We start from the raw sequence: 17,529 nt of genomic DNA, 5'->3' as shown, positions 1-17,529 counted from the left end.
AGAATAAGAAAAAAAACCTTTCCCCCTCTCTGCGCAGCACCTCTTCAGCGAAGCCCCTTCCATTTATCCTCCTGCTTAGCTGAAGGGACGCTGCACCTTAGCTGAAGGGGCACCTACCCTTCAGCGAAAGGAACCCGAAGCCTCCGGAGCGCAGTGGGAGCTCCCGCCGTGCTCCGGAGGCTTCAGGCGGCTATCTGGAGAGCGAGAGGGGTCGGTGCGTACCGACCCCTCTCGCTCTCCAGATAGCCTGTGGTTCCTTTCGCTTGTGGGACTGGCGGTGGGGAAAGCTGAGCTTCCCTCACCACCAGCCCCGGGGAGCAGCGGGAAGCCTGCGCGAAGGCTGCACACAGCCTTCCCTCTGCTCCTCGACCTGCTGCCTTCGGAGCACAGCGCGAGTTCCCGCTGCGCTCCACAGGCTTCGGGTTCCTTTTGCTGAAGCCTGGAGAGCAAGACTCTCTGGGCTTCAGCGAAAGGAACCTGATGCCTCCGAAGCGCAGCGGGAACTCGTGCTGCACTCTGAAGGCTTCAGGCGGCTTCAGCGAAAGCAAAGCAAAGTCTCCAGAGCAAGGAGGGAATGCTCCCTCTGTGCTTCGGAGGCTTTGCGTTGCTATCGGTGAAGCCAAGGAGCCTGCATTCGCTCCATAGGATGCACACACATTTCCCCTTAATTTTTGGAGGGGAAAAAGTGTGTCCTATAGAGAGAAAAATATGGTAGGTAGCTGATGATGGTGTTCTCATCTGTGTTACTGATCAAGCCTATTGCTGACCAGTGTGTTGGGATGCGGGTGGCGCTGTGGTCTAAACCGCTGAGCCTCTTGGGCTTGCCAATCAGAAGGTTGGTGGTTCGAATCCCCACGATGGAGTGAGTTCCTGTTGCTCTGACCCAGCTCCTGCCAACCTAGCAGTTCGAAAGCACACCAGTGCAAGTAGATAAATAGGTATTGCTGCAGCGCTCTGTGCGCTCTGGTTTCCATCATGGTGTTCCATTGTTCCAGAAGCAGTTTAGTCATGCTGGCCAATTGACCTGGAAAGCTGTCTGTGGACAAATGCCAGCTCCCTTGGCCTGAAAGCGAGATGAGCACCACAACCCCATAGTCACCTTTGACGGGACTTAACCATCCAGGTATCCAGGTACCCTTTTTTAAAAACAAACAAAAAAAAACATTTTTACCTGTATTTATAAGAGTATTGGACCAGGATTTAAATCCCCACCCAGTCTATTGGGTGTTCTTGGACCAGTCATTGTCTCTTAGCCTATCCCACCTTACAGGGTGGTTGTGATAATAAAATTGAGATTGGGGGGGAACCATGTATGTAACCTGGAGCTTATTGGAGGAAAAGTGGGATATACATGTAAGATCAATGTGCTATGTTCAGTACTAATCCTCATCAGAGTAGAACCATTGAAATGAGTGAACATGAGTAACTTAGGCCCATTAATTTTAGTGCGTCTCCTTTGAGTAGGACTAGCACAGAATACAACCCATAAATATGATATGACATTTTGCTGCAATAGATGGACAAGATGGTGTCCTTCTTCATTCTACACACAGCTGACTAGATTGGAAGTTGAATCTCATTTCAGCACCGGCAATGGGACAGCATTCACTACACTTGAAAGCTGCAGGCTAGTAAGGGTGCAGGCACACATAGGGTGAGATGTGACTAATAAATCCCATCAGTGGAAGTCTGCACAATGGGGCTTCCTCCCTCCTTCTCCTGCTCCTTCCAAAATTGGCTCTGGCAGGGTGGGAGAATGCCCAGAACTTCAAAGGGTGGGGAGAGGGGGAATTGTTCCATTTGTCAATATGAAATCTTTGCTCTGATGGAACGATAGACATAGCACAACACAGAATTCCTCCCAAAGCTCTGCCCTCCAACAGAAGAGAATATCCAATGGTTCTGGAGGAACAGCACCTGCAGCCTGAGGCGACCACCTCACCTTGCCCAATGGTAGGGCCAACCCTGTTACTGATTGTTTGTTAATGTATTTGCAGATGAAAAACATGGCATTGCCCAAATAGTCTTATGACCTCCCAAATATACTGAAAAATTAATCCTGTGTGTTGACTCCAGTAATTAATACAGTGGTACCTCAGTTTAAGAACAGCCCTGTTTATGAACGATTCGGTTTATGAACTCTGCAAAACTGGAAGTAGTGCCCCAGTTTGCGAACTTTACCTCAGTCTAAGAATGAAATCCAAATGGCAGAGGGGCACCGGCATCAGGAGGCCTCATTAGGGAAAGTGTGCCTCAGTTTAAGAACGGTTTCGGTTTAAGAATGGACTTCCAGAATGGATTAAGTTCATAAACCAAGGTACCACTGTATGCTTTGTTTTTAACTGCTGGTTTTTACCCCATCCTGATTTTATTTTGCTGTTCTTTTTATTGAATTTTTGTAAAAAGCCTTGCACATTTTTTTGGGGGGGGGGAGGAGAATGCATATATCTTCAAACATTCACATATTTTAAAGGTATAATAACCTGTGACATGTGTTTAGTTATGGTAATTCAGCAATGAATTACCATAATATGTACTTTAACTATACCAAATGTTATCGACAAATTGCCACAAATTGAACCCCAAGTTTTGTTTTTCTGTTCTTCTGTGGAAAAACCAATAAAATATATATTTCAAAAAAGAAGTAGTATACATTGTCTTGAAGTCCAGACTGCAGATAAGAATTATGATGGATTCCAAAATTACTCCAGTTTAACAGGGGTAGTTGTTGTTTTATAGATTGTATTGGTATCACACTCCAAGAAAGTAGTCTGGAAAGCTGCTTGGGGAACGTTTGGCCCCACAGTGTTAAAAAAAACAAAAACAAAAAAGAGCAAAGTTAAAGTAGATCCTCTGAAATCAAGTGACTTCATTTACTCATGACTAATGCTCACTGGTTTCAATACATGTAATTTGAGTTGCCTACAACCAGGGCTTTTTTTCAGTTGGAGCTCACCTCTATCACCTCTCAGGTGGGTGCCATTGCCATTCAAAGAAAACAAGAGAGAAGCTCTGGTGAGCTCTGGCACTACTTTTTCTAGAAAAATAGCACTGCCTACAACCCAAAGTAAACAATGGAAGGGTTCCAATGCGTCTTGATTTTTCATTGTCACCATACAATTAAAATATGTCACTTCCCCTCCCCCCCAGAATCATGGGAACTGTAGTTTGTTAAGGCTTCTGGGAATTGTATCTCTGAGGGGTAAACTGCAATTCTCAGAATTCTTTGGGGGAAATCATATGCTTTAAATGTATGGTGGTGTACACCATACACCTGTCTGGAAGTGTAGATTATCAGGAACAGAACTGTTACATTATACCTCTATAGCTATCTAGAGTTCTAATGTACTTTCCATTTAAGCAAATAAAAATAAGAGTGGACCTTTGTGTGAACATCAGGTCATGGAGTTTCCTTCCTCATAAAACACAATGCCACAATTACATGGATATTTTTGATCTGACCTCTGCACTTATTTATGCTAGAGTGTTGCTGGTCTGGCTCATCTCACTGCATGCTTCAGTTGACCACACCAATCTCTTTGTAAATTACAGCCTCTGGATGCATTTGGTGAGGATTACAAGCTGAACTGAAAACCAGAGAGGCCAGGCAGGGATCCTCCTGACAGAAGCCCCCCCTTTATTTTTTTGCAAAAATAAAAAAGGAAGTAGGAAGAGCCTCCTCCTTCCTTTCTGCCACCCACAACAGTCCAAGAAAACTGTGGGTAAGTATTATTCACTCACACTTTTTCATGTTTCTGTGGAAGACCCAAAGCAGTAGAAAGCAGAGTGCAAGTGGTGAAACCTTCTCCATTACAGGTTTCTATGGAGAGGCTGGATGGCCACCTAACAGGGATGGTGTTGCACCAGAAGATGGCTGGACTAGAGGACCTCTGAGATGCCTCGCAAATCTATAATTCTGTGTATCCCCCACCAACTGGGGCAGCCAAGCCATCACAAGAGACAGGGGAATTGGAAGCACGAACACAAACAATTTAACACACACAGGATTATCTTTTAATGGCTTCATTTCTACCAGAAGGAAAAAAAAAATAATAATTCCAGCCAGGTTATTCAGCACTCTTTTGTGTGATTCAGCCCTTTGAATATTTATGCCTGTTCAACTGGCAAAGGGTCTATGTGGAAAGATGAACTTGTAAGCTCTGGGTGTGGAAATACATTAAGAAAGAAGTTTTCATGACTGTCTTCTCCAGTAAACAGTTCAGGGGTGATTCATTGAGGGAAACATCTATTGCTGTTCCTCATGTCCTGAGCTTTACAAAATCAGGACAAAAGTGATGTCATGACATTCTAACCATGAATCATGCTCCCCGCCCCCGAAAATGACCGAACACAAAAATGAGGTCACAAAAAACAAAAAACTCTCAAGGCAGAGGGCCTTCTCGGGAGTGGCACCCACCTGTGGAATGCCCTCCCATCAGATGTCGAGGAAATAAACAAATATCTGACTTTTACAAGACATCTGAAGACAGCTCTGTTTAGGGAAGTTTTTAATGTTTTATGTTTTATCGCTTATTATTATTATTATTAATATTCTGTTGGGAGCCACCCAGAGTGGCTGGGGAAACCCAGCCAGATGGGTAGGGTATAAATAATAAATTGTTGTTGCTGTTGTTGTGACAGTTTGTTTACTTTATTTATTGACATTTGTACCCCACCCTTTAGCCAAAAATGGCTTACAAAAATTAGTTCTGAGATTCTCCCTGTCCTCGGGTTCACACTCTAAAAAAAAATGATACACAAGGAAAAAGGAATGGGAGGGAGAAGGGAACAGCAAGCTCATGCAGAAGTTCTCTAAGTTACAGCCAGTGTCAGTGGTGATTGTGGCTGCCTTCACCTTGATATAGAATAGTTCCGCCCCCCTGATGCTCTCTTCCTGTTCAGATCAGATCCAGGAGTAGACAATGGCTGGGTGATAATGTCCTTTGTTAGCTGGATTGCTGGTCAATGACTGTTTCTTGTGTGGGGAGCAAATCGTTAGAAAAGGGCAGTAGTCCAAGCTGGAGATAACCAGAGCATGTACCACTTTGGCAAACAGTGCACAGGCAGGTAGGGTCTCAGCTGTACCAGATGGAGCTGGTGGACAGCTGCCCTGAATACTGACCTGTGCCTCCATGGACAGCTGTGAGTCCAAAATGACCCCAAGGCTGAACACCTGGTCCTTTAGGGACACAGTTACCCCATTCAGGACCAGAGAATCCCCCCCACTTGCCCCCACAAACAGTATTTCCGCTTTGCCAGGATAAAACACAAATGGTTTTACAGATTCCATTATTTCAAAAACTGGGAGACAAGTTTTATCCTTTAGGATTAAGACCAGATTCAAATTTCCTTATAAGGGAATTTTGACAAGAGCTGCTCGGAGTCTCCTTATCAGCGCATACTACAAAAGAATAATGTGTGTGTAAATGCATGATTATTTCCCTAAGAGCAGATCTAAGTTCATATTTCCAATTGATTTTCAGTTAGGGAGTATTGATACTAGAATCCTGTATACAAGGGAACTGCTGAAGACATGTGTGCAAATATTCTATTATAAACACAGAAAACCACCCCTTCTGATTTACAAATCATAGCAAAGGACAAGTTTTCTATTTCTTTAGTGTTTCTTTCTTATTAGCTGTTCCCTGCTGTTCAGCTCTGGCTTCAGCAGAGTTATATAACATTTTGGGGAAAATATGAATTCCAGCAACCCAACACTGAAGGCTAAAATAGAGAAGTTCTCCACAGCTACCATGTATTTCCCCTTGGTGCTCAGGTAGGAGGGAATAAAGGACAGCCAAACACTGCAAAAGACCAACATGCTGAACATGATAAACTTGCCTTCATTGAAACTGCCTGGTAACTTCCTGGCAAAGAAAGCCACAGTGAAGTTGCCAGGCAGGTCATGTAGATGAGGACATAGTAAAGCATTGTCACAGACCCCTCATTACATTCTAGTATAATTTATTCAGTCATTGAGTGCATGTCAACATCTGGGAATGGGGGAGAGGTTGCCAGCCACACAGTACGTATGCCTGCTTGAACAATGGAGCAGGAAAGGAAGAAGGGACAGGTTTAGCCTCTCTGCCACCCAATTCTTCATCCTGGATTCTGGTCTTGTGGCCACGAAGGCCAAAAGCACAGTGAAAGAAACAGCAATTGAGAAGATAATACCAAATGTTGTTTGTCGAAGGAAACATGTCACCTTCGAAGGTTTGCCAAAGAAGAGCAATGCACAAAGGAAGCAGAGCAGGAGAGAAATGAGGAGAGTGTAGGTGAGATTCCTGTTGTTTGCAATGACTATGGGAGTGTCATGGTGCTTCATAAATGTACCCAGCACCAGAGTTGTGATCAGAGAAAATGAAAGTGAAAAGCAGACTAAACTGATGCCCAAAGGTTCTTCATAAAACAAGAAGCTTATATCCTTGGGAATGCATGTATCCAGATTCTTGCCTGGATAGTCTTTGTCTGAGCACTTATTACACTCATTCATATCTGGAAAATACAGGAAATGGCTAGGTACTGTGCCTGTGGTATAGTCTTGTTTAATGAGTTTGGAGCCATGTGGTGTTGCAAGGAAAGCGTATCAAGGGGGAGGGTGGGGCAATGCCACAACCAAGACCATTCATGTTCATGCTATCTGAATGTATATTCACTACAGCCTGGGTGGAGCCTGTGGAAGTCAGAGTGAGAAGTCCCCCTCTAGATATGAGCTGAACCACATACTATCTGACTACTCTCAATGCATTGCCATTTTCTTTTCATTAACATATTTAGAATATCCCAAGGGTAATGATCAAAAAGAGGTAGACAGACAGACAGACAGACAGACAGACAGACAGACACACACACACACACACACACACGGTAGATTATCATATCTTCTGAAACTGAAACCCAGCTGTCCTTACATCACTGTTCATTCATAAATACTGAGTCTGGATCCAATGAGTCTATTTATATCTCTTATCATCCTGGTTTGCAATCTTCCCCTCTGGGCATGGGATGCAATCGTAGCAGCAAGGTGGCTGTCCCTCCTTCGCTTCTTTGAGGTTTACAACTCTCAGTACGGACAAAAAGAGGCTGGTTCTAATCCATAAATGAAACAGCAGAAGGGTCATCATGAGAATAATAAGTCTGGAATCTTTCAGGTTCTGGGGCTCTTCCCTATGCTACTAAACTAACACAACATTTCAGTAAGATGGGGAACTGTTCTATGGAGAACATTTCTTTCTTTCTTTTTATTACTAGTAGTAATATTTGAAGTGGTGTGATAGGCTGGAACTAGACACATCCCAAAAATGTTTCAGGTAAATGTGTTATAAAGCTCATAATGGGAAATTATGTTGCTGAAGGATTGAACTTTACAGCACTATTTAGTGTCATAGTGTTAAAAAAACTAATGTAGCTGAGTCCATAGTCCTCTATTCCTCTGGGATATGGAGGTGTTGTACTTGCATAGCTATTGGAAACATACTGTGAGATATCTCTTATCTTGAAGACTGGTGCATCAATTCCTAATGCCCTGTTTCTTGCTCTTCACACCTTTCCTGTCAGATGCTACCTTCACTCTCTCAATCCTCACCCGTTCTCTTGCTTCCACCTTTTCCACTGGTCCCCTTCGAAGTTTATGAGTCTTCTGCATCTGCTCCTGCCTGTTCTCAGTTTTTCTCTGTGGAATTATTATGCCTCCTTGTGGACCTCATCACTTCCCTCAACCAGTGCTTTGTTGCTAGAAAAAGAATAAGTGTGTTTATGCATTTTAATTCTTAATACTTCTTGTTTATTTATTTTTGGATTATATCTAACATTAGCTATTTTCAGAATAGTCCCATTTAGATTAAAGAATACAGTGGTACCTCGAGTTACATGTGCTTTAGGTTACATACGCTTCAGGTTACAGACTCCACTAACCCAGAAATATTACCTTGGGTTAAGAACTTTGCTTCAGGATGAGAACAGAAATCGTGCTCTGGCGGCATGGTGGCAGCAGGAGGCCCCATTAGCAAAAGTGGTGCTTCAGGTTAAGAACAGTTTCAGGTTAAGAACAGACCTCCAGAACGAATTAAGTACTTAACCCAAGGTACCACTGTATGACTAGCCTAAGTCCATTAATTCCAATGGCTTTACTCCAAATAAAACATAGTTGGATACAGTGCTCTGTTTTTTGCTGTTTGTGACAGCTCTGATTTATCACGTCCCCCCCCCCAAGGCAACCCTATGCATGTTGACACAGAAGTAAGCCCTAATGATGTGACTTACTCCCAGGTAAGTGTGTGATGGGATTGCAGCCTTGGCCACCTTCATCTAAATGTCCAGGAATCTCTCAGTTCGTGGCTGTTTGTTTCCTGTTGTTTGTTGCCAGGGGTTGTGTCATCTGTTGTTGTTTTCTCTGTTGCAATTTCCTAAACTGAGTTTCCTTTTACTCACTTCGGCAACATGACAAATTCAGAAAATAGATACCGGTACTTGATGAATGATACGCCATGCCAAATTCCTTCCTTCTTCCCTCTTGCAGTGTCATCTTGTAGTGACAGGAGCAGAACCCCAGTCTAGAGACCCACATAGATTGCGAGTTGCACACACATCACAAAGGGTTACATTGCCTTTCCCCTCAACACCAGCAAGGGCAGTCTGAGTCCTCTCACTCAGCTGCTTTTTACAAAAAGCTGCTTGTGGCGATCACACAGGGCCCCCGGACGTTTCACGGTCTACTGACCCTGTGCCACCACTGCGGTTGCTTTCTTCGCTGCCACCACCCCGCTGCTCACGGGGACACACGGAGTCCAGACAGTTGTTTACATAAACAAACAATAAAGTTTATTTTTATGTGCAGGAATAAGCGTATGGTTTCAGTTTATTTTTCTCTTGTCAGTTTCTTAAATCTTAGTTCCTACAACTTCAAACTGAATTATTCCCAACTATCTATCTAACTCCCTAACAATTCCTCTCACTCTCTCACAATACAACTCTAGCAACCCCCTGCCTATTCCACCCTCTTCCTTCCCCAACACCGAAGCCTCAACTCCCAACTGACAAAACTCAACTCCCAACTCCCAAACCTCAACTGACTTTCAAAACCTCCCACTCTATCTTTTACTCCCCCCTTGCATTCTCACTGGCCAATCACATCATACCCATTTTTAACTCTTTCCTTGACGCATCCTAGGGGCAAACGCTACACTGCTTTTTACAGCCGCTTTTTACAGAAATAAAATAGAAATAAATACCAACAACCCATATGGTGCTGGACCTACAAATATTTCTGGGGTGAAGGACAGATATACACCTCTCTATCAGAACAGGGGTGAGGGACACATTTTAGACTGAAGGTCACATTCTCTTCTGGGCAAATGTTTGAGGACCAATCTCTCCCGGCCCTGCTTGGAGATGCCAGGGACTGAATCTGGGCCTTTCTCTACTACTGAGCTTTGGCTCTTCTGCTAGCCTAAAGGAGAATAAGATTTGAAATAGGTGCTTTGTGACAGAAAAAGAATGAAGGCTGGAAGGATTCTGCTTCTGCCCATCCAGACGGAAGATTGAATTTTCCCCATCCCAACTTTACAGGGAGTGGGAAGGCGCTAGGTTGGCTTTTGCTGCTCTCACATGGTGTCTTGATGCACCAAGCGACCTCAGACTGGGCAAATACTTTGCAAATGGAGATCATGGGTTTTGTTTTGTTTGTTTTGCTTTGTTTTTGTTTTACTTCCCCTTCCTTTTTCTGGACCTTTTGTCATGTCCAAGAGGAGGAGCAGCAGGGAACATTGTAGGCAGCTCTTTAGTAGTTATGGTGAGAAGTTGGCAGGGGAAATGGGATCACAGACTTGAATCACACCAAATGTTTTGCAATAGTAAAGGTCTGAGCAATTATTATGGGGCACAAGGTTGCCCTCTGCAGGGCAGATTGAATGCCGCGGATGGTGTGTTTGTATGTGTGATATCCTGATAGATAATTTGTTGTACAGTGTTAATGGTAGTGGAGCATGAATCCATTTTTTTGGGTTGGGGGAGTTACAATAGTTTAATCCCATATATCTTTTTTTTAATAATAATTTTTATTAAGTCTTCCATTTAACAATCCAATCATATCACATTAATTATTCCAAATTATACCAATACATATTATGTAGTCCAAATATTTTGCCAGATTTTAAATTTTGTTGGGGGTTCCCATGTTTCGAGCTCAGTGAGGGTCCAATCATCTCATATTTCTGCTGCTTTTGATGTTCACAAATCCCATCTTCCAGTCTTCTTGTTATTATCATTTTTCTTCTTAATAACCTCTGAGTTGTTTCTGCAGGCGAGTTAAACCAAACATTGTTATTTTTCTGTGTGAACTTTGTAAGGCTCTCCTTAAATCACAACACGCTGATCCAACAGAACTGCTCAAGCGGCAGGCGCCATTTTAGTCTGTTCCGATGTAATAAAGTAGTTTAATCCCATATATCAGTTGTCTCCCACCCGCAACAAATGTGGTGGGTTGTTTTTTTTTTGAAAATTTGGAATAAAGGTTGCAAAGCAAACAGTCTCTTGATCTTAAGACCAGTGGGCCAAGTTTGAGAAAAACAAGTCTTACTTTTCTTTATGATATCATCAAACAGGATCTTCAGCAAAATGTTGCAGTAGGCAGTACTCCTTTCGTTTACAGTGCCATCTAGCAAGCCCATGCTCCATCCACGGAGAAATGGTTCCAAACTACAAGAAAGAAGATTCCACCTAAACATTAGGAAGAACTTCCTGACAGTAAGAGCTGTTCGACAGTGGAATTTGCTGCCAAGGAGTGTGGTGGAGTCTCCTTCTTTGGAGGTCTTTAAGCAGAGGCTTGACAACCATATGTCAGGAGTGCTCTGATGGTGTTTCCTGCTTGGCAGGGGGTTGGACTCGATGGCCCTTGTGGTCTCTTCCAACTCTATGATTCTATGATTCTATTTTCTCCCTTCCACCCAGTTTTCTGAATGCCCCTCTACAGTCAGATAGTATTATGTGGCCACTCAGTGCTCTGTTGGCTGTTTGGGGTTTCCATCCTTCTTAGGGTTTCCCCCCACTAAAGTTTTTGTTTGTTTGTATGTTTTTACATTGAGAACTTTCAGGGTGGGTCATATCTGGCTACTTGTTAATTTTAAATTTGTCAGAAAACTTTGGGTCTCTTGTTACCATCCAATCCAATAATTACCATGGTTTATTTAATTTAGGAATTTATGCCCTGCTTTTCAACATTGTTGCGTGCCACCCCATTCTGTAAGCAGAAAGGAGATTCCAGGGGTTCCAGGCATTTGCCCAGGGTTTGGTTTCCTTGGAATGAGGGACAGCAGAGACTGTGGTGTCTTCATGATATATGGTTTATTGACACATATGTACAACCTGAGCCTATGATGGAGGGGCTCAGAGCATTAACACCCCAGAAGGTGTCACTTCTCTCCAAGGCTCACATTCTCAAGTTTCTGTCCACTTCTTGCTCAGATTTCTCCCACACTCCATCTGTAGTTATTCTCACTGCCAACCAGGTGAGGGACGGGCCATCCATTTGCCTTCTGGCACAGAGCAACTTCCTTTCTTATACCAATGACCCATACTTAGGGGCCATTATGACCCTTGCCTGGCTAATTTAAGAATTGGGGTGCTCCATTAGATTTTAACCCCGCTGGATCCAGGAATTAGAAGAGACTCAGGCAGAGGGTGGCCACCTTTGTTCTGGCAGAATACAGGACAGGGCGGGGTGGTTGGGACTGTTTTTCCTTTTCTTTTTCATCTAGTGACTTTTTCATCTAGTGACTTCAAAGCAACCCATTACAATCTATTGCATTCCAACAGGATGGAATTTCCATAGCTGTCAACGTTTCCCTTTTTAAAAGGGAAATTCCCTTATTCCGGATAGGATTCCTCGCAAGAAAAGGGAAAAGTTGACAGCTATGAATCTCTCTCTCTCTCTCTCTCTCTCTCTCTCTCTCTCTCTCTCTCTCTCTCTCTCACACACACACACACACACACACAAATTTGTAAATCTGTTTGTGCTTGACTACCCAGAGCTTAAATACATGACCTTTCACACACCCTTTCAAACATGCATTTGGAGAGGATCCTGAACTTGGCAGAGAGAGAGAGAGAGAGCGAGAGAGAAGCTGAAATGCAGGACAAAACTGTATCAATACAGGACATAGCATTTTACATTGAAATGCGGGACAATCCTGTATTATACAGGGCAGGCCTACTCAGGCATCATACATCATACTAACCCCACCTCCCCAAACTTACAACAATATGTTACCAGCAACAATAGCTACAATAATCCTTTTCAGTCAATTATTTTTACGATTTCAGTTCAGGGCCTTGGGCACTAGGTGGAAGCAGATAGCCGTGAATGGAGAAGCAAAGCCACTTTTGCTGCATTCCCTTGGAGTGAAGGAGCTGGGAAGAAGGAGAGGATAATGATGAATGAATGCCTGTGTTTCCAGGCTAGCAATACATCTGTTGTTAGAAAGAGTGGTGGGAGGGAGCGACCTTGTATTACACAGGAACTGATGGGAGGGAGTGGGTGGAGGAATGCATATTTCAGGGCTGGTCAGGGTTCAGGACAAGTGTGGTTCAGTCATTCAACAGCAGCTGTTGAATTCTGGGAAATTCAGCATTCTCAGACAACTCAGAGTGGGTGATGGTACACAGCCAAAACTTATTTAGCTAGTTTCAGTAGCATGTCTTGATGTCTCGATTTGTGGAATAATTACATACATTTTATTCACTATGATGTTTTTTTTTAAAAATGTGTGGTGCCAGTTTTAAATCCAGTCAAACTCATTAAGACATGCTGATGCCTTGAATTGATGGGTACCTTCCGAACAGCAGTAGGAAATATGGAATGAAAACAGCAAAGATGAATGTGTCTCTGAACATGGGCAAAGTGCCAGTGGAAACTTACAGGAGAAAGGAATTCCAGTTCAGGAGGTGGTTCTTGATAGGTCTGACCCTCTGTGGGTCTTGGTATAGAAAGCAAGTCCTCTGTAGCTGTGGGATGGGATTCAATCTGCTTCACATTTTAATTGGAGCCCACCTCATTTGCATTTCCTGAAACAATGCACAAAGTGCAATGCATTCACACTTCTCCAAATGTTGTGATGCACTTCCTCAAATAAAAAGGATGGGGTGCAAAAATGAATATATTAGGGTCAAGTGTGCATATTAACACATCTATTGCTGCAAACTGCATACAAAATGCAACACATTAGGGAAAATAGCTTGCTAGAATATTTATACTGGGCAACACTGCATACAAAAGTATGTTTATTAGTAGAAATATGCTCTAAAATGCTGACATTTTTGTGACCACTTTTTAATTATTAAATACAAACTTCTGCAGAAATATGACGAACTGCACTTAAGACTGAGATAAACTGAAACTGACACAATTTTTTCCACCCCAACTCCAGAGGTACTCTTATCTCCGTAGCAAACCCAGTTGAGATTTGAAATCAGAGTTGTCTTCAATGCTAGTCCTACTCAGAGTAGATCCATGGAAATGAATGACTTGACATTGGTCAAGTCCATTAATATCAGTGGGACTACTCTAAGTAAGGCTGGCATTGGACACAACTCATAAGTACCTCCCTACCCACTGCCACAAATCTTAATTCTACCTTTACTACATTTCCTTCCAAAGGGGTGGAGATAGGTCTCTTAGTTCTCAGACTACTTGGCAATCGCTCACCACCCAGGAAAATCCAACTGCTTTCCACACTGGCTGGAACTCTTGTCTTTAAGCCACAAGTAGGTAGAAAGACAAACATAGTGTTCTGTTTCCTTCAGTTTCTGCATGCAAATTGGCTTGCTTACCTCTCTTTTTTTTAAAAAAAAGAAATAGCAGTGTTTTATTGCTTTACCGGGAAGGATGGGTTGGATGTGCTGGAAAGCCTGAAGGTGCACACCTCAATAAAAAAAAGAACATTTTTATAGCCTGGTAGTGTGAAGCTGAGGCAATCTGAGGTAAAAGGTGCAAACTCAAGAATCTTGGTTCCATTCCCAGCTTGATAAAGGGATTAAAGTTTTGAAGAAATCCTACATGTCCCTCTCAATTAGTGTTGTCCCTGTCCCTGTTTGTTTGGCACGGTGGAAATATTCACTATCCCTTTAATTCACAGCACTCGTCTTCTGCCTTTTGGCCAATATGTTCAGAGTTTAAAACAATGGCCTACAGATTTAATAGACATGATACAAAGTGGGAAAGGGACTGGGAGGAGAGAGGGAAACAAGCCAGTTCAGGTTTAATGAGGCAGTTATGGCAAGAAAGGAGCCAGATAGCAAAAGAGTCCAGCTAGGCTGATGAAATGGGCCTTGCTTTCTCACCTCTGTCTCTGAGGCAGCCAGAAAAAATGTCTGCCGTTGGAGACAGTTTTGGGAGGAGAGTAGTCAAATAACAGTAAGTCCTAGCCAGGGTTATAGAGGGGGACTCACTATAAATGAGGAATGGAGACTCTCTGGCTCCAAGTCCCATCAGCCTCAGCCAACATGGCCAATAGCTAGGATTGATGGGAGTTGTAGTCCAACAACATCTGGGGGGGGGGCACAGGTTTCCCACTTCTGGGCTTGGTCCAGTAATGGCTATTAGTCATGATAGCTCAATGGAGCTTCCATATTCAGAGACATCAACCTCCTCTTGGTAGTGGTTCACTTACTCTGTTCTTCCCCCTCGCTGATTGCAGTTCCAATTGTGAGAAGGTTATCTAATCACTCAAATATGAGCTGGTGTCTGTTTGCCACATGGAAACACCTTGGCAAACAGTATTACAAAGGTTTTGGAAATTACTTTTACGTTTTGCCTCGAGCCGTCCTTGAGCTTAGAGGCCTCTGCCCCTCTTTTGGTTGCCCAGATGCTGATATTTGATTCTGTACACGTTGGATAGATACAGAGAAAAACAAGATGACCAAAGTACACCCCCTCCACACTTACAAAATGACCGCTCCCCGCTTAAAACGGGGGGTGCCCTTTGCGTGGACGCGCGCAGCGCCTAGATCTGTAGCAGCTCCAACAGCATAGGCTTGTTTTGCCTTCCCTCAGGTGGGATACCTGGAGGTCTCCGCCTACCTCAGTCAGTTGTCCAATCCCACCTGGGGGAAGTGTTGCCAAGGAGACCAGGCCAGGTAGGGGAGGGATTACCTGCCCACACAATAGAGGGAGGATCTTACCTGGGAATCCTCACTTGGCTCCAGAGCTTCTCCCACCCTACCCACCCTCAGTTAATGTCTTATTTGCAGGTTAACTCTTCTTCACAGGTTTTGCAGGTTAACTTTTCTTCACAGGTATGCGGGCGCTGCTACATTAAGGTCACTGTTAAAGGGCCGGAAAGGAATTTCCCTGCATTGGCAGGTTTTGCCTTTCCCGTAGCAAAACGTCACAACTTTGGTGGTATCAGGCCTTGGGCGGAATCCTTTAGTCCATCTTCCTCTTTGCGGCGGCGATACCAGGGTTCCCCGTTAAAGGGGTTTCTGAAGGGAGGCTTTGACCGTACGCCGAAAGGTCGTCATTGCTCTCCCCTGTGGCGGCGGCATAACGGGGACGGCTATCTCTGCTTGAACATATGTTCTCCAGAGCCGGCCCATCCCCCCCCCACTGGATAACCCTGATGCTCCCTAGGTCCCCGGCTGGGGACTGGGGGAGGGAGAACGCCCAATGCCTGAGCCAAGGTCTACCCACATTTGAAATTTAATAAAGTTGTGGCCAATTTAATCCCATAGCACGTTGTCATGAGTCGTTATTCCACATGACGGGGGGGACCGCGCGGGATCTGGGGACTCCGCCTGTCCACGCAATACATTTTACGCAAAAGAGTGCTTTCTCTATGGATGAAGTATGGGGCTATATATTCACACAGTTTTAGACCCAATGGTCTTATGCCTCTCAGGGGTGATCTCAGGGGTGGGAGTTTCTTAGATGGACTTCACTTACTGCAAACGATCCTACAGATTCCTCCCTCTTTAGATGGCAAAGTGAGGTGCCCTACCTAATCATGTGGTTGCTTGTTCTGCTGTGTAGGGCCCTAGGCATCCTTCCCCCAGATTCTTCCCTGCCAGCCATTGGGCTGTGCACTGTTATCCTTCACATAGTGCCTCCCCCAGAGACAGTGTCTACATTTTGTACATACCCATTCTATGCATGAAAGGAACGACTCATAGCCACTTTTTACAGAAGCATTGACCATGGAGGGGCAGCGAGTAACAAAACAATCGCTTTGTTCCTGGCTTTTAAATTTCTGGATCAGACTTGCCAATTACCAGGTACTGAGGGGGTGGATGAACAGGGGGCCAGGCCCCCCATTTCTGTTGAAAGCCCCCCCCAAGTTCTGCAGTGGCCACGCACACACGCCACAGGGTGCGTTTGTGTCAAGCTAGCAAGCTGTGGGGCATATGCACGACATGTCAGCATGCGCGAGTGACATTGCTTGGCCCTGTGGCCCCTCAATTGCGGGGGCAAGGCGGCGCGTGTGCCAATTACAAAGGAATCTGCCAATAAGTGCTGTGCCTTTGTAGTGCAATTAAGTCCAGGATGATTAATCCCAGCTGGTTTCATAACACAGTGACACAATTCCTTGAATAAGTAAAAGAGAATTCAAACACTCCCCAAATCCCATGGGGGAGCCCAGCAACACATTGCTATTACGATACCCAGTGCACCTCATTCAGGCAAGCGCTCGGTTCAGGAATGTTTCCAAATTCATGCATAAACAGATGTGAAATGTATACATTTGCAGCAAAGAGTTGGAAGAGTAAGGAAGCCAAGACCACACTGGAAGGGAGAACGTCTTCCCAGAGGGTCTTAAGGAATTTGCTCTAGCTACAATTGGCTATAATTAAGGTTGGGGCACAGTACTGTCAAGCCAACACATGCATTTAAGATAATACATTATGACTACACTGCAGATGTAGTAATGACAGATTGGGAGGGCAATTTGGATCAGGAAAATTGTGGTGCCCCCAGCTAGACTGTTTCATTTTATTATTTTTCAAACTAAATGTCTAGAGATCATTTCTGGCTTTCCTGATGTATTTTGTAGACTGGCCCTAAAACACCTCCAGGTGTGTTCTCTCTCACTCCTCTCACACAGGGATAGATGGATGAATCTGTCAATTTCATCCCCCCCCCCGTTTCTCATTTTTCTAATCTTAAGTTCAGTTCTTCACATTTCCAAATAAGTCTGCATTCTTTTTAAAACTTCTCTTGAATGTTCAGTAGATAATTTAGCCTTATATGCATGTACGTTAATTTTACTATACAGTGGTACCTTGGGTTAAGTACTTACCGGTAATTCCGGAGGTCTGTTCTTAACCTGAAACTGTTCTTAACCTGAAGCACCACTTTAGCTAACGGGGCCTCCGGCTGCTGCTGTGCTGCCGGAGCACAATTTCTGTTCTCATCCTGAAGCAAAGTTCTTAACCCGAGGTAGTATTTCTGGGTTAGCGGAGTCTGTAACCTGAAGTGGTACCACTGTACAGTGGTACCTTGGGTTACATATGCTTCAGGTTACATACGCTTCAGGTTACATA

Source organism: Podarcis raffonei, chromosome 13, assembly GCF_027172205.1.
Source record: "Podarcis raffonei isolate rPodRaf1 chromosome 13, rPodRaf1.pri, whole genome shotgun sequence".
NCBI lineage: Eukaryota > Metazoa > Chordata > Lepidosauria > Squamata > Lacertidae > Podarcis > Podarcis raffonei.
Note: the sequence above shows the minus strand (reverse complement) of the source record.